Genomic DNA, 19,915 nt, shown 5'->3' with positions numbered 1-19,915 from the left:
CACACACACACACACACACACACACACACACACACACACACACATTGTTTTAGCTATTTTAAGTATTTGCCAAAAGAGTAGTGGAGAATATACTCATATTAAAACCTTTGTGATGTCTTTAAGTTCTGCTTTATAAAACCCACAGATTACACAAACTTTATGCCATTGTTACATAATCTGAAACCACTTTTGAAGACAGTTGGGCTGAAACCTTAAACTTGGAATCCGACTTGGGCTTAAATCTTGAGTCTTGCCACTTGCTAGCAATTTACCTAATTTCACTAAGCCTCAGTTTTCACATACATAAAATGGCAAGCGGTAAAAACAATAATGAATAACATACCACAGACCGTGGTTGTAAGGATGGAATAAGATAATATATAATTTAAAAGCTAGCTGAGTTTCTGGCGCAGGGTAGGTCCTCAGTTAATGCTTGTTGAATTTGAAAAAAAAAAAAAAATGGCAATTTTCGATGGAAGGTTTCCAGGTGGCACAGGCCGTCTGAAAGGTGGGGAAGGCTCCGATAGTCATTCGCCCTGACTGCTCCCTGGGGCTCCTGGGCCATGGCTCCTGCAGCTCTATCTTTTATTCCACCTGTGGTTTCTGGAGTCACATCAGAGTTTGGGGTAATTTCAATTAATATTCCCTCTATAACAATATCAGGTAATCTGAAACTCCTGGGTTGTTTTTTGCTCTGGTTATTTCTCTAAAATCAAACTCAAAATCATTCTAGAAAGTACAGCCAAAATAATATATTGGTATACTGACTATTTTTGAAATTAATCCTAGAAGTTTTACCTAATATTATACACAGGAACTCACAAGCTTTGTTTCACTTTGATCTCCTTGATTTATTTTGAAGAGGACTTTGTACCTACTTTTCTCTATGTAAGTCTTGCCATTTGCAAAATCAGTAACATTTTGATTTCTTTTTAAATCTGTGTATTTTATTTAATTTTTTAAATTTTTATTGGGGTATAGTTGTTTTACAGTGTTGTGTTAGTTCCTACTGTACAGCGCCAAAGTGAATCAGCCATATGTATACATATATCCCCTCTTTTTTGGATTTCGTTCCCATTTAGGTCACCACAGAGCACTAAGTAGAGCTCCCTGTGCTATACAGCAGGTTCTCATTAGTTATCTATTTTATACATATTAGTGCATTTTGAACTGTTAACAACTTTTGAAGTTTGTGACTTTAAGTAAATTACTTAACCTCTTTGTGCCAAGTTTCCTTAATTGTAACATGGGAATAATACTTATCATTTAGCGTAGTTTTGAGCATTAAATATGTTCATTCATGTGAAGCACATTGACAGTGTCTGGCACCTCATAAGAATTTAATAGATATTTTCTACTTTAATACGGCTGTATGGATGGGCTACACACACGCACACACACACACACACACGAAACCATCTAGGGACATAAACATTAATTACTATTATACTTAGGGTGACTTTATCTGAAAATGTTACTGTATTAGTTCATTAAGTTCAGATTGCATATTAAACAGATGTTTTCAAACTTCCATGTAGTTGAGGACCAGTGCATACTGTCTTTAAAAATCTCATTACTGCACAGGAATATTCCACAGTACTTTATAGAATAGAGTTTCTCCAATTGTAGTGCACTAAACAACCACATCAAAATACCTCTGGGGCTTTTAAAGGTTTCCTGGGCCCAGAGACCTTCAAGATGGCAGAGGAGTAACACGTGGAGATCACCTTCCTCCCCACAAATACATCAGAAATACATCTACATGTGGAAAAACTCCTACAGAACACCTACTGAACGCTGGCTGAAGACCTCAGACTTCCCAAAATGCAAGAAACTCCCCACGTACCTGGGTAGGGCAAAAGATAAAAGAATAAACAGAGACAAAAGGATAGGGACAGGACCTGCACCAGTGGGAGGGAGCTGTGAAGGTGGAAAGGTTTCCACACACTAGGAAGCCCCTTCGCGGGTGGAGACTGTGGGTGGCAGAGGGGAAAAGCTTCGGAGCCACGGAGGAGAGCGCAGCCACCGGGGTGCGGAGGGCAAAGCGGAGAGATCCCCGCACAGAGGATCGGTGCCGACCGGCACTCACCAGCCCAAGAGGCTTGTCTGCTCACCCGCCGGGGCGGGCGGGGGTTGGGAGCCGAGGCTTGGGCTTTGGAGGTCGGATCCGAGGGAGAGGACTGGGGTTGGATGCGTGAACACAGCCTGAAGGGGACTAGTGCGCCACAGCTAGCCAGGAGGGAGTCCGGGAAAAAGTCTGGAGCTGCCTAAAAGGAAAGAGACCATTGTTTCAGGGTGCACAAGGAGAGGGGATTCAGAACACTGCCTAAACGAACTCCAGAGACGGGCGGGAGCCACAGCTATCAGTGTGGACACCAGAGACGAGCATGAGACGCTAAGGCTGCTGCTGCCGCCACCAAGAAGCCTGTGTGCGAGCACAGGTCACTGTCCACACCTCCCCTCCTGGGAGCCTGTGCAGCCCGCCACTGCCAGGGTCCCGTGATCCAGGGACAACTTCCCCAGGAGAACACACAGCGCCTCAGGCTGCTGCAACGTCCTGCCCTGCATCCGTACCCCTCCCTCCCCCCGGCCTGAGTGAGCCAGAGCCCCCGCATCAGCCGCTCCTTTAACCCCGTGCGGTCTGAGCGAAGAACAGACGCCCTCAGGTGACCTACACGCAGAGGCGGGGCAAATCCAAAGCTGAACCCTGGGAGCTGTGCGAACAAACAAGAGCAGCCTCAGGAGCAGCGGATTAAATCCCCACAATCAATTTGAGGTACCCTGCATCTGTGGAATACCTGAATAGACAACGAATCATCCCAAAATTGAGGCAGTGGACTTTGGGAGCAACTGTAGACTTGGGGTTTGCTTTCTGCATCTAATTTTTTTCTGGTTTTATGTTTATCTTAGTTTAGTATTGAGAGTTTATTATCATTGGTAGATTTGTTTATTGATTTGGTTGCTCTCTCCCTTTTATATATATATATATATATATATATATATATATATATTTGTTCTTTTTCTCTTTTTGTGAGTGAGTATGTGTATGCTTCTTTGTGTAATTTTGTCTGTATAGGTTTGCTTTTACCACTTGTCCTAGAGGCCTGTCTGTCCATTATTTTTTTCTTTACTTCTTAATTTTTTAAAATATTTTTTTATTTTAATAACTTTATTTTTTTCTTTCTTTCTTTCTTTTTTTCTCCCTTTTCTTCTGAGCCATGTGGCTGACAGGATCTTGGTGCTATGGCCAGGTGTCAGGCCTGTGCATCTGTGGTGGGAGAGCCGAGTTGTGGACATTGGTCCATCAGAGACCTGCCAGCTCCATGTAATATCAAATGGCAAAAGCTCTGCCAGAGATCTCCATCTCAGTGCTAAGACCCAGCTCCACTCAACCACCAGCAAGCTATGCCAAACAACTAGCAAGACAGGAACACTACCCGACTCATTAGCAGAGAGGCTGCCTAAAATCATAATAAGGTCACAGACACCCCAAAATACACCACCAGACATGGTCCTGCCCACCATAAAGACAAGATCCAGCCTCATCCACCAGAACACAGGCACAAGTCCCCTCCACCAGGAAGCCTACACAACCCAGTGAACCAACCCTAGCCACTGGGGGCAGACACCAAAAACAACGGGAACTATGAACCTGCAGCCTGCAAAAAGGAGACCCCATAAGCAAAATGAGAAGACAGAGAAACACACAACAGATGAAGGAGCAAGATAAAAACCCACCAGACCAAACAAAAGAAGAGGAAATAGGCAGTCTACCAGAAAAAGAATTCAGAGTAATGATAGTAAAGATGATCCAAAATCTTGGAAATAGATTGGAAAAAATACAAGAAACGTTTAACAAGGCCCCACAAGAACTAAAGAGCAAACAAACAATGATGGACAACACAATAAATGAAATTAAAAATTCTCTAGAAGGAGTCAATAGCAGAATAACTGAGGCAGAAGAATGGATAAGTGACCTGGAAGATAAAATAGTGGAAATAACTACCACAGAGCAGAATAAAGAAAAAAGAATGAAAAGAATTGAGGAGAGTCTCAGAGACCACTGGGACAACATTAAACACAACAATATTCAAATTATAGGGGTTCCGGAAGAAGAAGAGAAAAAGAAAGGGTCTGAGAAAATATTTAAAGAGATTGTAGTTCAAAACTTCCCTAATATGGGAAAGGAAATAATCAAGTCCAGGAAAGGCAGAGAGTCCCATACAGGATAAACCCAAGGAGAAACACACTGAGAAACATATTAATCAAACTATCAAAAATTAAATACAAAGAAAAAATATTAAAAGCAGCATGGGAAAAACAAAAAATAACATACAAGGGAATCCCCATAAGGTTAACAGCTAATCTTTCAGCAGAAACTCTGCAAGCCAGGAAGGAGTGGCAGGACATATTTAAAGTGATGAAAGGGAAAAACCTACAACCAAGATTATTCTACCCAGCAATGATCTCATTCAGATTCGTTGGAGAAATTAAAACCTTTACAGACAAGCAAAAGCTAAGAAAATTCAGAACCACCAAACCAGCTTTACAACAAATGCTAAAGGAACTTCTCTAAGGAGGAAACACAAGACAAGGAAAAGACCTACAATAACAAACCCAAAACAGTAAAGAAAATGGTAATAGGAACGTACATATTGATAACTACCTTAAATGTAAATGGATTAAATGCTCCAATGAAAAGACATAGACTGGCTGAATGGATACAAAAACAAGACCTGTATATATGCAGTCTACAAGAGACCCTCTTCAGACGTAGGGACACATACAGACTGAAAGTCAGGGGATGGAAAAAGATATTCCAAGCAAATGGAAATCAAAAGAAAGCTGCAGTAGCAATTCTCATATCAGACAATATAGACTTTAAAATAAAGACTATTACAAGACACAAAGACGGACACTACATAATGATCAAGGGATCAGTCCAAGAAGATACAACAATTGTAAATATGCACCCAACATAGGAGCACCTCAATACATAAGGCAAATGCTAACAGCCATAAAAGGGGAAATCGACAGTAACACAATCCTAGTAGGGGACTTTAACACCCCACTTTCACCAATGGACAGATCATCCAAAATGAAAATAAATAAGGAAACACAAGCTTTAAATGATACATTAAACAAGACAGACTTAATTGCTAATTATAGGACATTTCATCCAAAAACAACAGAATACTCTTTCTTCTCAAGTGCTCATGGAAATTTCTCCACGATAGATCATACTTGTGTCACGTATCAAGCCTTGGTAAATTTAAGAAAATTAAAATCGTATCAAGTATCTTTTCTGACCACAACGCTATGAGACTAAATATCAATTACAGGGAAAAATCTGGAAAAAGTACAAACACATGGAGGCTAAACAATACACTACTTAATAAACAAGAGGTCATTGAAGAAATCAAAAAGGAAATCAAAAAATACCTAGAAACAAATGACAATGAAAACACGACAACCCAAAACCTATGGAATGCAGCAAAAGCAGTTTTAAGAGGGAAGATTATAGTAATATGATCCTACCTCAGGAAACAAGAAACATCTCAAATAAACCAACTAACCTTACACCTAAAGCAAATAGAGAAGAACAGCAACAAAAAAACCCCCAAACTTAGAAAAAGGAAAGAAATCATAAAGATCAGATCAGAAATAAATGAAAAAGAAAAGAAAGAAAGAAGAGCAAAGATCAATAAAACTAAAAGCTGGTCCTTTGAGAAGATAAACGAAATTGATAAACCATTAGCAAGACGCATTAAGAAAAAAAGGGAGAAGACTCAAATCAACAGAATTAGAAATGAAAAAGGAGAAGTAACAACTGACACTGCAGAAATACAAAGGATCATGAGAGATTACTACAAGCAAATATATGCCAGTAAAATGGACAACCTGGAAGAAATGGACAAATTCTTAGAAAAACACAACCTTCCAAGACTGAAACAAGAAATAATAGAAAATATAAATAGAGCAGTCACAAGCACTAAAATTGAGACTGTGATTAAAAATCTTCCAACAAACAAAAGCCCAGAACCAGATGGCTTCACAGGCAAATTCTATCAAACATTTAGAGAAGAGCTAACACCTATACTTCTCAAACTCTTCCAAAATATAGCAGAGGGAGGAGCACTCCCAAACTCATTCTATGAGGCCACAATCACCCTGATACCAAGACCAGACAAAGATGTCACCAAGAAAGAAAACTACAGGCCAATATCACTGATGAACATAGATGCAAAAATCCTCAACAAAATACCAGCAAACAGAATCCAACAGCACATTAAAAGGATCATACACCATGACCAAGTGGGGTTTACCCCAGGAATGCAAGGATTCCTCAATATATGCAAATCAATCAATGTGATAACCATATTAACAAATTGAAGTAAAAAAACCATATGATTATCTCAATAGATGCAGAAAAAGCTTTTGACAAAATTCAACACCCATTTATGATAAAAACCCTCCAGAAAGTAGGCATGGAGGGAACCTACCTCAACATAATAAAGGCCATATATGACAAACCCACAAGCCAACATCATTCTCAATAGTGGAAAACTGAAACCATTTCCTCTAAGATCTGGAACAAGACAAGTTTGTCCACTCTCACCACTATTATTCAACATAGATTTGGAAGCTTTAGCCACAGCAATCAGAGAAGAAAAAGAAATGAAAGCAATCCAAATTGGAAAAGAAGTAAAACTGTCACTGTTTGCAGATGACATGATACTATACATAGAGAATCCTAAAGATGCTACCAGAAAACTACCAGAGCTAATCAATGAATTTGGTAAAGTAGCAGGATGCAAAATTAATTCACAGAAATCTCTTGCATTCCTATATACTAATGATGAAAAATCTGAAAGAGAAATTAAGGAAACACTCCCATTTACCATTGCAACAAAAAGAATAAAATGCCTAGGAATAAACCTACCTAGGGAGACAAAAGACCTGTATGCAGAACACTATAAGACACTGATGAAAGAAATTAAAGATGATACCAACAGATGGAGAGATATACCATGTTCTTGGATTGGAAGAATCAACATTGTGAAAATGACTATACTACCCAAAGCAATATACCGATTCAATGCAATCCCGATCAAACTACCAATGGCATTTTTCACAGAACTAGAACAAAAAATTTCACAATTTGTATGGAAACACAAAAGACCCCACATAGCCAAAGCAATCTTGAGAAAGAACAACGGAGCTGGAAGAATCAGGCTCCCTGACTTCAGATTATACTACAAAACTACAGTAATCAAGACAGTATGGTACTGGCACAAAACCAGAAATACAGGTCAATGTAACAGGATAGAAAGCCCAGAGGTAAACCCACACATATATGGTCACGTTATTTTTGATAATGGAGGCAAGAATATGCAATGGAGAAAAGACAGACTCTTCAATAAGTGTTGTTGGGAAAACTGGACAGCTACATGTAAAAGAATGAAATTAGAACACTCCCTAACACCATACACAAAAATAAACTCAAAATGGATTAAAGACCTAAATGAAGGCCAGACACTGTAGAACTTTTAGAGGAAAACATAGGCAGATCATTCTATGACATAAGTCACAGCAAGATCCTTTTTGCCCCACCTCCTTGAGAAATGGAAATAAAAACAAAAATAAACAAATGGGACCTAATGAAACTTAAAAGCTTTTGCACAGCAAAGGAAACCATAAGCAAGATGAAAAGACAATCCTCAGAATGGGAGAAAATATTTGCAAATGAAGCAACTGACAAAGGATTAATCTCCAAAATTTACAAGCAGCTCATGCAGCTCAGTATCAAAAAAACAAACAACCCAATCATCCCCAAAGAAGATATACAGATTGCCAACACACTCATGAAAGGGTTCTCAATATCACTAATCATTAGAGAAATGCAAATCAAAACTACAATGAGGTATCACCTCTCACCAGTCAGAATGGCCATCATCAAAAAATCTACAAACAATAAATGCTGGAGAGGGTGTGGATAAAAGGGAACAATCTTGCACTGTTGGTGGGAATGTAAATTGATATAGCTACTATGGAGAAAGTATGGAGGTTCCTTAAAAAACTACAAATAGAACTACCATATGACCCAGCAATCCCACTACTGGGCATATACCCTGAGAAAACCATAATTCAAAAAGAGTCATGTACCACAAAGTTCACTGCAGCTCTACTTACAATAGCCAGGGCATGGAAGCAACCTAAGTTCATTGACAGATGAACGGATAAAGAAGATGTGGCACATATATACAATGGAATATTACTCAGTCATAAAAAGAAACGAAATTGAGTTATTTGTAGTGAGGTGGATGGAACTAGAGACTGTCATACAGAGTGAAGTAAGTCAGAAAGAGAAAAACAAATACTGTATGCTAACACATATATATGGAATCTAAAAAAGAAAAAAAATAATCGTTCTGAAGAATCTAGTGGCAGGACAGGAAGAAAGACGCAGATGTAGAGAATGGAGTTGAGGACATGGGGAGGGGAGAGGGTAAGCTGAGACGAAGTGAGGGAGTGAAGAAGAGAACTCCTTCTTACACTAAAATGTATTCTTATCTGAACTGACTGTGATTTGTTTAGATATTCAGAGGAACAGGAGGCAAGTGGATAAAAAACCGAAGGCACACATTGAGCTCTCTTCAACTCCTGAAATTTCTCTACATTTGAGTACAAAAAAAAAAAATAGATGGCACATTTCATTTGCATTTTTCACCCCTAATTGAAGAACCAGTTTGTAATGGAAGAACATGATGCTGAAAATGAGCCAATGAAGTAGTTGGGTTTCATCCGCTGTGGGACTGCTTTCTCAGTGCAAATAGTATTTGTGGTTTCAAACACAGAGTCTCCGTGGCTGGGTTAAGTGAACAGCAACTCAGATCAAACTTCGTGTAGCTGTTCTGACAAGCAGGAACTGTGTCAACATTTTCAAAACCACCAAAGGCTGTCAGGTAAGGGAAGGACCACCATGCTTCTATTCTGCCACAGAGTGTCCCCCTGGTCATTCCGTGCTCACCTGGTGAGTCTCTTCAATTCAGAATGTAGGCATCTTTCATCCTAGGACCAACCTTAATTTGACATTGTATGCAAACTATAATAAATCACACACACACACACACACACACACACACACACAACTATTAAGCAGCCCCACCCCTTTTCTGAGGTATTGTTTTGAGCAAATAATCACTGAAAAGTCCTTTTATTATTATTTTTTTAAGAAGTAAAACTTTCTTTATTCATAGATGACATGATTGCCAATTTAGAAAATCCTACAGAGTCTACAAAAATGTTACTAGAACTTAGTGAGTACAGTAGACCTGCAGATAGGATATCAATTATATTTCTAAATACTAGTAACAAACGATTGCAATAATTTACATTTTTAAAAGATATCTCCCAAAGTGTTTTATGAAAAGCCCTTTTAAAAAACGGAAGAAGAAAGGCAAAAGGAAGGAAAAGAGAGGAGAAAGAAGGAAGGAAGGAGAAAAGGAAGGAAGCAGGAAAAAAAGGAAAAAAGGGATGTTTAATGGGATGGTAAAGAGAAGTATTAGGCTACCCCGTACAATACCTCTCAGTCATCTTGTATTAGAGGATATGCTGTTGGTATTAAAGGCAAACTAATTCAGTGACTGAGATAAAACTAAAGCTCAGATTTCGAAGTCTCAGCTCCAGGGCTCTTCTTGCTCCCAGCCATCTCCCAGCAGCCATTTAGAAGAAGGAAAGTGTTTATTTATTGCTCTATTATGACCCAAACCAGCATTATTTGGCAGTTACTCTCCAAAAAGTTTAAAGTCAAAACGTCAATTTCATGAAACAACAGGTTTGGTTAAGGCCAAAATACTTTGAGAGTAACTTTTTCTTTGCGTGGTATTTCCATGGCAGGTTCTAGCCAAAACCCAAACTACATACCCAGATGAAAATGAAAATAAATCAAAAAGAACCTCAGAAATGGTCTGAGCTTAGTGTGAAGAGTGACTGAATGATGACTTAGGTTAGCTCATATTTTATCTGAACTAGATCCTTGATTTTTTAAAAACTGATTAGATCAGGATTTCTTTTTATTTCTTGTTGGTTTAGATCCTTGATTTTTGTATGAATAAAATTGTTATTGTACTGGTAAAATGAAATTTAGCCTACTACATTAAATGTTAGGAAAATTTCAGTGATTGGTGACATATTACAATTATCTTCTCAGTCATTGCTGGTAAGTGGTCTAATTAGGAATTGAGCTTTCTTTATAAAATATACTAAAAGGAAACCATGAGCCTCTAACTCCTCAAATCACTCTTTCTTGGGGAAAATATGTTAGCACCTTTTGTGAGATACACCTTAATGTTAGAAGTAACTGAGTCAGAAATTCCCTGGGTTCTTACCATTTTATTTGTTTGTGGACTTGGTGACCTTTTTTTTTTCTTTTCTAATATGGACAGGATGAAGCACATAAAAGCATTTATTAAAGGACATATTTTTGCCTGAAAACCAGCCCTGTTTCTGCCCCCACAGGATGTTGGTGCTCTCCACAGACCCCGTGTTGATTACCCTCTGTGGGAAGCAGCGGTCAACTCTAATTAACTAATTTACTTTCAACAAGTGTTTAATTAGGGCCTTGGCCCATATGTTGTGCTCTTTTGAAGATTCTGCACAATGTAGGAACTTTATTAAAATACAAAGAATTAATCTGGTTTTCTGATGTGAGAGGCCTTTGACCACATAGAAAATAATCTGAATCAGTTGACAAGTATTAAACTCAATAAATGTATATGGAACAACATAGTGCATTGAGCCAACCACCATGGGGATAAAATACTGAGCCTTCAGAGACTGGACTGAAGGGGAGTACACGGAAACCAAAGGGCTGTCTTCAAAAGATGCAAAATTATAATCACTGCTGGTGGGTTGAGAATAATAATGAATTTTTTTTTTGACTTGCCATTGTGTGTCAGATACTTTCTGCACTCTGTCTCGTTTCGTGCTCACAAGAATCCTACAGTCGAAATCATCCTAATTTTGCAGGTGAAGCAACTGAGGCAGAGAGGTTAAATAGCTGGCCAAGGTTACAGTTGGCAGGTTGCAAACTTGGGGTTCCAACCAGAAGAGTCTTAGGGAATCACAGAGGTGATACTTTAAAGAAGTGCTTCGCAAACTTTGACGCCCATTAGGACTCCCCCGGGAATCTGGTTAAACTGCAGAATCCAGTTCAGTGGGTCACCTGTGAGGTTTGAAATTCTGTGTTTCTAACAAGCTCCAGGTACTTCTCATGCTACTGACCCTTCAACTACAGTTTCAATAGCAAGGACTTAAAGGGACAGTGAGGATTTCACCAAACTAAAATGTGGTGGAGAACATGCCAGAGGCTCTTGAGAATCAGAGGGCATCAGCAAATTAATCAGTAACTTAGAGCTTATAAAATTGTGGAGGCAGTTCTAAAGCTCAGGTCCAGGGCCAGGCACTGTGATTCAAAATCCTTTACTCTCTCTCCTTGAGCACTAAGACTACATGATTATATTCCACATGGATATAGTGGAAGTAATGATTGCAACTGGAATTTAACAATTAACTGCCTCTTCTTGGAGTCATGGTCGTATCACGGCTAAAACTGATCCCACAGCAGTTGATCGCCATCCTTGAAGACTGAAGCATAGGAGGTAGCGTTTGACTTTTAAACACTGCGTTTCTAAAAACCATCATAATAGTGGGTGAGAGTGGAAGCATCACTGAGATCAGCTGATGTGCTGATTCCTCAGAGGAATCAGATTATGCAGAAGTTAAGTGCCGAGTCAGGCTCTCTAGGTTGAATTCCAGCATCACCCACTAGCTGTTTGACCTAAGTTGAATTTCTTAACTTCCCTGTGCTTCTGTCTGTTTATCTGTAAAATGACGATCATAAGAAGATTTTTCCAAGTATTAAGTGCGATATTATTGAAAAGTGCTTGAACCTGTTCCTAAAATGAAATAAAGGCTATGTATTTCTATTAGTGAATCTAAATTTGATCTGATTTGCTGAACCTAGAATGCTCTGACATACCAGTGGAGAAGTAGCAATGGTAAAAATGAACGAAATTAAGGTAGAAAATAATTGTTAAAGCTTGGCTCTGCCACTACTTTGCTAACTGTGGACATTTCACTAGATTTCCCCAAGGCTTAGTTTTCCTCACCTATAAAAGAAAGGATGTTGATAAAATGGATAATTTCAAACATTTCTCCCAAGTGTAATAAAGTAAGAATCTATAATCCTATTATGAATGAAAAGGGAGGGGAGGGACATGGGGACAAGAATTATTTGCAGAGCTTTGAATAAGGTTTTTCAACCCCACTCCCCAGATTGCTAGCCACCCCCCACCCTGCCAATTTAATAATTTAAGAAGAGACATAACTGACTGCATTTTAACAAGTACCTCATGTGATTCTCATATATGTGATCCTTATTCTTTGAGAAACACTGTCCTAGCTAATAGAGAAAAAAAATCCAGCCTAGAGTTAGTTTTTGCAAATAATCCTTATGTAGGTGATCCAGATGTGAATAAATGAAAGATAACATCCAAGGTAATGACAGCTCCTCTTTACTTAGTGCATACTATATGCCACTGCAGTAGATATTAGATATTTTTATGTACGTGTATAAAATATCTAGTTTTCACAAAATCCCTGTAGATTTTTTTGAGCTAGATTCCAAGTTATCTGAACCTATTAATTCCCTTTTCATTTAAGCCATGTTGAGTTGGGGTTTTGGGTCCTTGCAGTCAAAAATACCCTTAGTAATTCATGTGTTTTATATCAGGCACCGTGGATTTAAAGTGAGTTTCCCCAAAAAGCTCAATGACTCATGGTAGGGGGAAAAGGTGTCAGACTAGCAAAGTTGTGATAAATTTCAAAACAGATTTATTTAAGATGCTATGGAAACACTGGGGAGGAATAGAAATGTTTTAGGAGATGAGGGCCTGAACTAATTCCTGAAAAATGAGTAAACAAAATGGGTGAGAAGGACGTTGCAGGCAGAGGGACTGGCTTGTGCAAAGGCACAGATATAGGGGAGAACATGGAATATGGGGCTTGCAGGAAGCTGGTCTTATCTGCCAGGCTAAATAGGGTAGATTATCAGCAGGTCCATTTAGGCAACAAAGAATGATTTTGTCTCCTCTGGGCACCATGTGGAAGAAGTATCTGGGATGATATTATCTTGAATTCGACAGACCTGGGTTTAAATCTCAACTTTGCCCTTTATTAGCTGAGTGATCCTGAGTAAGTTACTTAACCTCTCCAAGCCTCCATTTCCTTGTCTGAAAAGTAAGGTTAATGATGTCTAATTTGCAAGTAAAGTTAAAAGATAAGGCGTAAAAAGTGCTTGGCACTCTAGTCCTGTTACTTTGGCTATCATTACTATCTCTGTGCTAAGAATACAAAGGGAAAAAGACATTTTCCCCTGCTCTCGAGAAGCTTAGCATTTAATTGACGAGAATAATATGGGAATGCACAGGATAGTACGAGAGGCACATTTGATAATAAATTATGAATTGTTGGAAAATAATATAAACAGGGGATCAAGGTTTCATTTAAGATCATGATTTCCGTAGCTGCGTGGAGAATTGATTGTAAGTAGAGGCAGTTGATTGGTTAAGAGACTTATAGTGGGAGGTGAGGCGAGAGGGTGAGCTAGGGATTAGCAGCTGAATAAAGAAAACTAGATAGCTTTGTGAAACATTCAGTAGAATTGACTGCATTTGGGTTTCATGCCGCAGCTACAAGTCTAGGACGATGCTCATGTTTCAGATTTAGGAATGTTTAATATTGATGTCATTTCCCAGAATCTGGAATGTAAGAGGTAGAACTAGAATCATCATCACTTTCCCGTCCTCATTTTCCTCACCTGATTCACCCAACGCTTGGCCAACCATTAATTATTCCTTCCCCTGCGGTCTGTCGTGCAGATTTCAGCATGCTGCATTATAGCCTGCCGCTTTTGCCTAAACTTTTCTCTATTCAGGGGCTCTCAAAGTTCAGTCCTTAAACTAGCAACATCAGCATTATATGAGAACTTGTTGGAAATGCAAATCCTAGGGGCCCATTGCATACTGACTGAATCAGAAACTTTGAGACTGGGCCCAAGCAGGCTGTGATTGAACAGCCTCCCAGGTGATTACAATGCATGCTAAATTTTGTGATATCACGTGTCTACCGTAACCGTCAGGGCACTCAGTGATTGGTAGTGTTCTGACCTGCGCGAGAGGAAGCAACGTCAGCAACATTCTGCCAGTTCCCAGGGAGAAGCAGCGTGATTTTCCATGGACAGCAGTGGGGCCCCGAGGATGGAGCAACCCAACAGCCCTCAACACAAATGCAGGTAAGATCCAACTGGGAGAATTACAGTGAGTGGGGGCAGCTCTGTAACTGATTTGACCCAACCTGGGTTTTCTTCCCAAAGCAGATCGGAACTCTCAGAGTAGTCATGATACACACTACAGACTACCTTAAGGTTAGCCCAGTATCAGTACCCCAACTCCACTAGGGGAAAAACTGGGGCCAAGTGGAATATGTAGTCAAAAGGAAAAGTGTCCCTTAAACATGTCCCTCCTGCACACTGGGACATTCCACTAATTTCATAGACAAGAATACTCAAACTCCAAGAGACAAATATAATAGCCCATCATGCCAGGTCAGTGGGTAGAATTTCAAGGGTCAACAAGCCATGGTCTTAAAGGCTCCAGTTACAACTAGGCCACCACACAGATGCTCAATTGTCTACTGGACTCTGTGGCACAACTCCCTGCTTCTTGGGGAAAAGGAGCGGGGCTGGGGGGGTTCCTTGACTTTCTCAGGGAAAAGGAGTTAATCCTATCATGACCTCTAGGTCTCAGCTCCCAGCTGCCCTTTAACTCTCTAAGTGGCATCCCTGGGTAGGCTGCATGGTTTGAGAATTGCTATGAAATCCCTTCCTATCCATTTTCAGAATAAAATCTTATGTGCAGAGGTATTTCCTTTCTCATTAAATCATTCATTTCCTCATCCCGTGAGCTCTTTTGTTGCAATATTGTTGAAAATACTTAAATTGTCCCATCCGTGTTAATACAAAAACTAGAGTTGTAAGAGCTCCTTTCTCTAACGACAAGAGGCTGTGTTGGGCTCTCCAGCTAAATACGTGCAGCTGCCCACCATCCGGGCTGCTTAGTTTCTTACAGTTCATCTCCTCCCTGACCCTCTTAGCTAATTACACTTGCAGCCCTGCTCACAGTTGGACATCTATGGACAGGATCTAGACATGTAGGACTACCGAGAGGTCAAATGGGAGACTTTTCATCTGTTTATTTTTCTCCAGTCTTAACAGGAATTGTTAAGTGCAAGTAGCCAGACAGCTAATTCTGACCCAGTCCTTTGGGACATCACATTTTCCTCTACTCCCGTGTCTTCCATTCAGTACTGTTGCAATCAAGACCTCTGGACTCTCAGCTCTAACTGAGTGACCTTGGGCAAGGGTTTATTTATGCAGTTTTCATTTCCTCATCTGTAAGATGGGGGTAGTTGTGAACATTAAATAAAAGAATGCATGCAAAGTGTTGAACCTAGTACATGGTGCCGAACAAACGTTAGCACTGAGATGATGATGATGTGGTTAATTCTGGTGCTTCCCCCAAATACCCAGTGACTGTTGCGTGTAAGAATATGAAAGTCTCAGGAGCCATTGGGACCACAAGGATGCTCTGGAACCAAAGAAACAGAAGGCGTCACAAAAATGAGGGAAAGGATCCTCCTCGCTTTAAAAAAAAATGGCTTTGGCATAGTTTTATATGGATAATTCTTGACTTTGTGGTCATTAGCAGTGCCAGTACTCATACCAAACGTGCCAGTGCCAGTGCCACCTTAACCTGATGGAGGAAGCTGTAACTTCATGAGTAGGCCAGCAGTTTCAGGGCTGTAGTGGGGGCAACAGTAGGTAGGGGTAAATCACTGGCAGCCATGAGAAGAAGTGTGGACGGTTGACAGAAGTTCAAAGGACTTTATTTGTGAACTCCGTAGGTTCTCCCAGAATAACTAGAGGATCTCTGAGGTGAGCTAAAAGTCCATTAATAGTAAATAAAAAATAGTACCAGAAAAATGTAACATACTGCTGAATCAGGGTGAGTTTTATCCATGACTTTCAAGGTACAAGGATGGCAGCTATAGAGCTTCCTACCTCCCTCACCCAGTTGCACCACAGATGAGAAAGCAGGAGGAAGGACCAGGAGTTCTAGGTGGTCTGGCCAAAGGAGAACTACAGGATCCTGGCCCAGATCCTTCCTGTCCAAAGTGACGTAGCTCACTAAGAACTGGTCACCAACAGCCAAGGATATGAAGTCTGCCCCTCAGCAGCCTGTCTTCACATCTGACTCTTTCATCTCTCTCCCTACCTCTTACCTCCCCACCTCCATTGCAGAATGCTCCTGTGTGAATTATCAAGCCTACTAGTATATGATATTAGAGTCTGCAATAAATTATTTATGTTGATAATTTCTTTATTTTTCTAAATCAATTCAATCTAGCTCAGCCCTGCACAACTCATGAGAAATCTAGTTGCACTCATTTTTTATGGGTCCCCTTCTCTTCCCATGGTTGTATAAAAGCCTTGGCACTTCCTGGTAAGGAAAGTCTCCAAGCTTATGGATTCTATTCTGCCATTTCTGATTGACCAGATTTGCTTGAAGCTTGTGGCTCACTTAAAGGTATTTTCCTATAGCAAACCTGGCCTCCAGGACCTTTGACCAGGCTCCCAAAACCATGGTACTCATGCCATAGTTCTTAATACCAGTCCCCCAATACTCAAATGGTCACCTTATCTAAATTCGTATCACCTGCAGTGTCCCATGTGCTGCCTCTCTTTCCTCCAAGTGCCAAGTGATTTCACTCACCCCTCAAAGAATGGTTCCATTCTTCTGGTCAACACTCAAGAACACCTGAACTAGAAAAATTTAGCTCTAAGATTTTATAATAATAATAATAGCATCAACAATAGCTGCCATTTAGTGGACTCTTCTTATATTTCCAGTACTGTGCTAGAAACTAGAATTGTAACAGGGAATATGGCATTAAAGAACTTTTTTTTTTTTTTTTTTTGCGGTACACGGGCCTCTCACTGCTGTGGCCTCTCCCGTTGCGGAGCACAGGCTCCGGACGCGCAGGCTCAGCGCCATGGCCCACGGGCCCAGCCGCTCCGCGGCATGTGGGATCCTCCCGGACCAGGGCACGAACCCGCGTCCCCTGCATCGGCAGGCGGACTCTCAACCACTGCGTCACCAGGGAAGCCCAAGAACTTTTCTAATTAAAAGAATAGAGAAATATGTGAAGAACTGTAGTACATGGTGCTAAGTTCTGACATAGTAAAATTCATATAGCAAAATAATAAGAGCATCCATTTACTTTTTTTAACTTTTTATTTTATATTGGAGTAGAGCCAATTAACAATGTTGTGATAGTTTCAGGTGCACAGCAAAGGAACAGCCATATATATACATGTATCCATTCTCCCCCAAACTCCCCTCTCATCCAGGCTGCCACATAACATTGAGCAGAGTTCCCTGAGAACATCCATTTATTGAGAATTTATCTCCCATGCATTGTGCCAAGCATACACATTTACACAATATACACCCTCTTTCATTTATTCCTTATAATGAACTGCTTTAGGTACATTTTGAGGTAAATGAGGGACAGAGGTGAAGTAACTTGTACAAAGTCCTTAGAGACAGGGCTGAGATTTGAATCCAGATCTACTGACAAAGACTGCTTCATCTTATCCTCCTTCCCACCCCACCGTGGGCACATAATGAGGGATGTTTTATTCAGCCTTGGGGCCTAGGGAGGTCTTCCTAGTGGAAAGGATGGCAATTATAGTTAAGAGGAGACCCAAAGATTGTCTAAGAGTTGGCCAGGCAAAATGGCAAGCGTGGGTTTATGTATCTAATGTTGGCAGTGGAGAAAGGAGGTAAAAAGTTCCCAGTAGAGAGACTAGCAAGTACAAAAGCCCAGAAACAACAAAGTACATTGCTCACTACTAGTTCTGTCTGCTGGTACTCTGGAGATGTAAAAGATAAGCAAGTTAAAAAGTTAAGGAGTTTGAACATTGCCTTGAGGGTGATGGGAACCAGTGACAGATATTTAAGATGGGATTAACAAAATAAAATTTAGGAAGATTATGTTGTCTACATTATGTGATTGGGACTGTAGCTGGGTACATCTGGAACTGGGGAGGTCTTTCTTAATCTTCCCCTCAAGCATGCATGTATCTTGTATATATTTTAGTGTATAACTATGGTAGTACACCATATTTTTGTGTTCTATATTTTTTACTGAATCAATTTATTCAACAACTATTTGTAGAGTGCTCTCAGGCAAGGACATTACAAGAAATGAGAACTATGGACCAATATCCGTCATGAATATAGATGCAAAAATATTTAGCTATATATAAGCAAGTCAAATTTAGCAATCTGTAAAAGAGTAATACATCATGACCAAAAGAGTTTTATTTCAGGTACTTAAGGTTGGATTTGCATTAAAAATAAATAAATCAGTGAGAGTGACGTCATCAAGATAGGTCATTCCTGACTTCGCTTCCCCTCAGGAGAAAAACGACTAACATTTATTCAAGAACAAGACACCACTGAGAGAATCCTGGAACACAGGGATGAAGCTGAAACAACCCCCTGCACCACAGAGACCAAGGCAGACTACGTTAGAAGGTAAGACAAGTGGCTTCATGTTGATTGCATTGCCCCTCCCCCAGGACAACGCAGCACCATATGGGGAAGGTCTCTCTCCTGAGCCTCTGGCTCCCCAAGTGGGGAAAGAAACCAAGCGGGGACAACCAGCCTCCCCCAGCTTTGTGGGTCTCTTTGTAGGAACTTCTACTTTGACTTCACACCATGGGGATTACAGGGGAATCCACAGGGCCCAGCCACTGGGAATCAACTGTGACAGAGAAAAGGGGAGAGATTTGCAACAACCAGCACATGGGTCTTGGCAAGTGCACAAGTAGTAATCCCAACCCAGCAAATTTGTTCATCTGCAGAACCAAGTCAGGGGTACACTCTGAACAGAAAACTTGGTAGGCGTACACATCTGCCTGATAGGATCCTCAGATGAGGAGTTTTGCTGACCCTAGAGCCCAGTTTGTCCACACCCAGGTGAGGTGCTGAGTCATAGCCCTACCTACTGTGGAGAGTGCCTTCAAGCCTGATCTGACCAGAAGGGCTTGTGACAACTCCTGGAAGGTGTGTGGACGAGGTGCCTTCAAGCAGAGAGGTAGGTGGGCAAAGCATTTTGTCCTCGGAGCAAAGCCGGTACTGGGCATGAAGTCTTCTCATGCTAGGCACAGGCAGGGGATTAATTTATAGCCAAGGCTGAGGGTACCTCCTGGCCCCTCCCAACAAGAGAACCTGTTTGGGAGATTGAGAGTAGTTTCAGGGTAGTGGGGGGACAGATGAAATAGGTGAGGAGGATAAAGAGGTTAGAACTTCCAGCTGTAAAATGAATATCATGGGGATATAATGTATGTATAGGGAATATAGTCAATACTATTGTAACAACTTTGTATGTAACAGATGGTGACTGGTCTTATTGCAATGATTATTTCATATTGTAGTTATCATTTTATAATGTATAAAATACCAAATCACTATGTTGTCTACCTGAAACTAATATAACATTGTATGTTAATTATAATTCAATTTAAAAAAGAGTGAGCCAGTAGCCTAGAGTGGCACCTCCTCCTCTCTCCGAGGAATAAAAACTAAGATAGCTCCACCTACTGTGGAGTCTTCCAGGCCCATCTGACCTGAAGGGTGGCAATTCCTAGGAGCTATACAACTCAGTGACACTCAAGCAGAGAGAAGGGCAGACAGAGCCAATAGTTTTCAGAGCAAATCCAGTG

This window comes from Monodon monoceros, unplaced genomic scaffold (assembly GCF_005190385.1).
Source record: "Monodon monoceros isolate NGI ecotype Baffin Bay Population unplaced genomic scaffold, NGI_Narwhal_1 Super_Scaffold_14, whole genome shotgun sequence".
NCBI lineage: Eukaryota > Metazoa > Chordata > Mammalia > Artiodactyla > Monodontidae > Monodon > Monodon monoceros.
The sequence above is the reverse complement of the archived record's forward strand: the minus strand, read 5'-3'. Positions refer to the sequence as shown.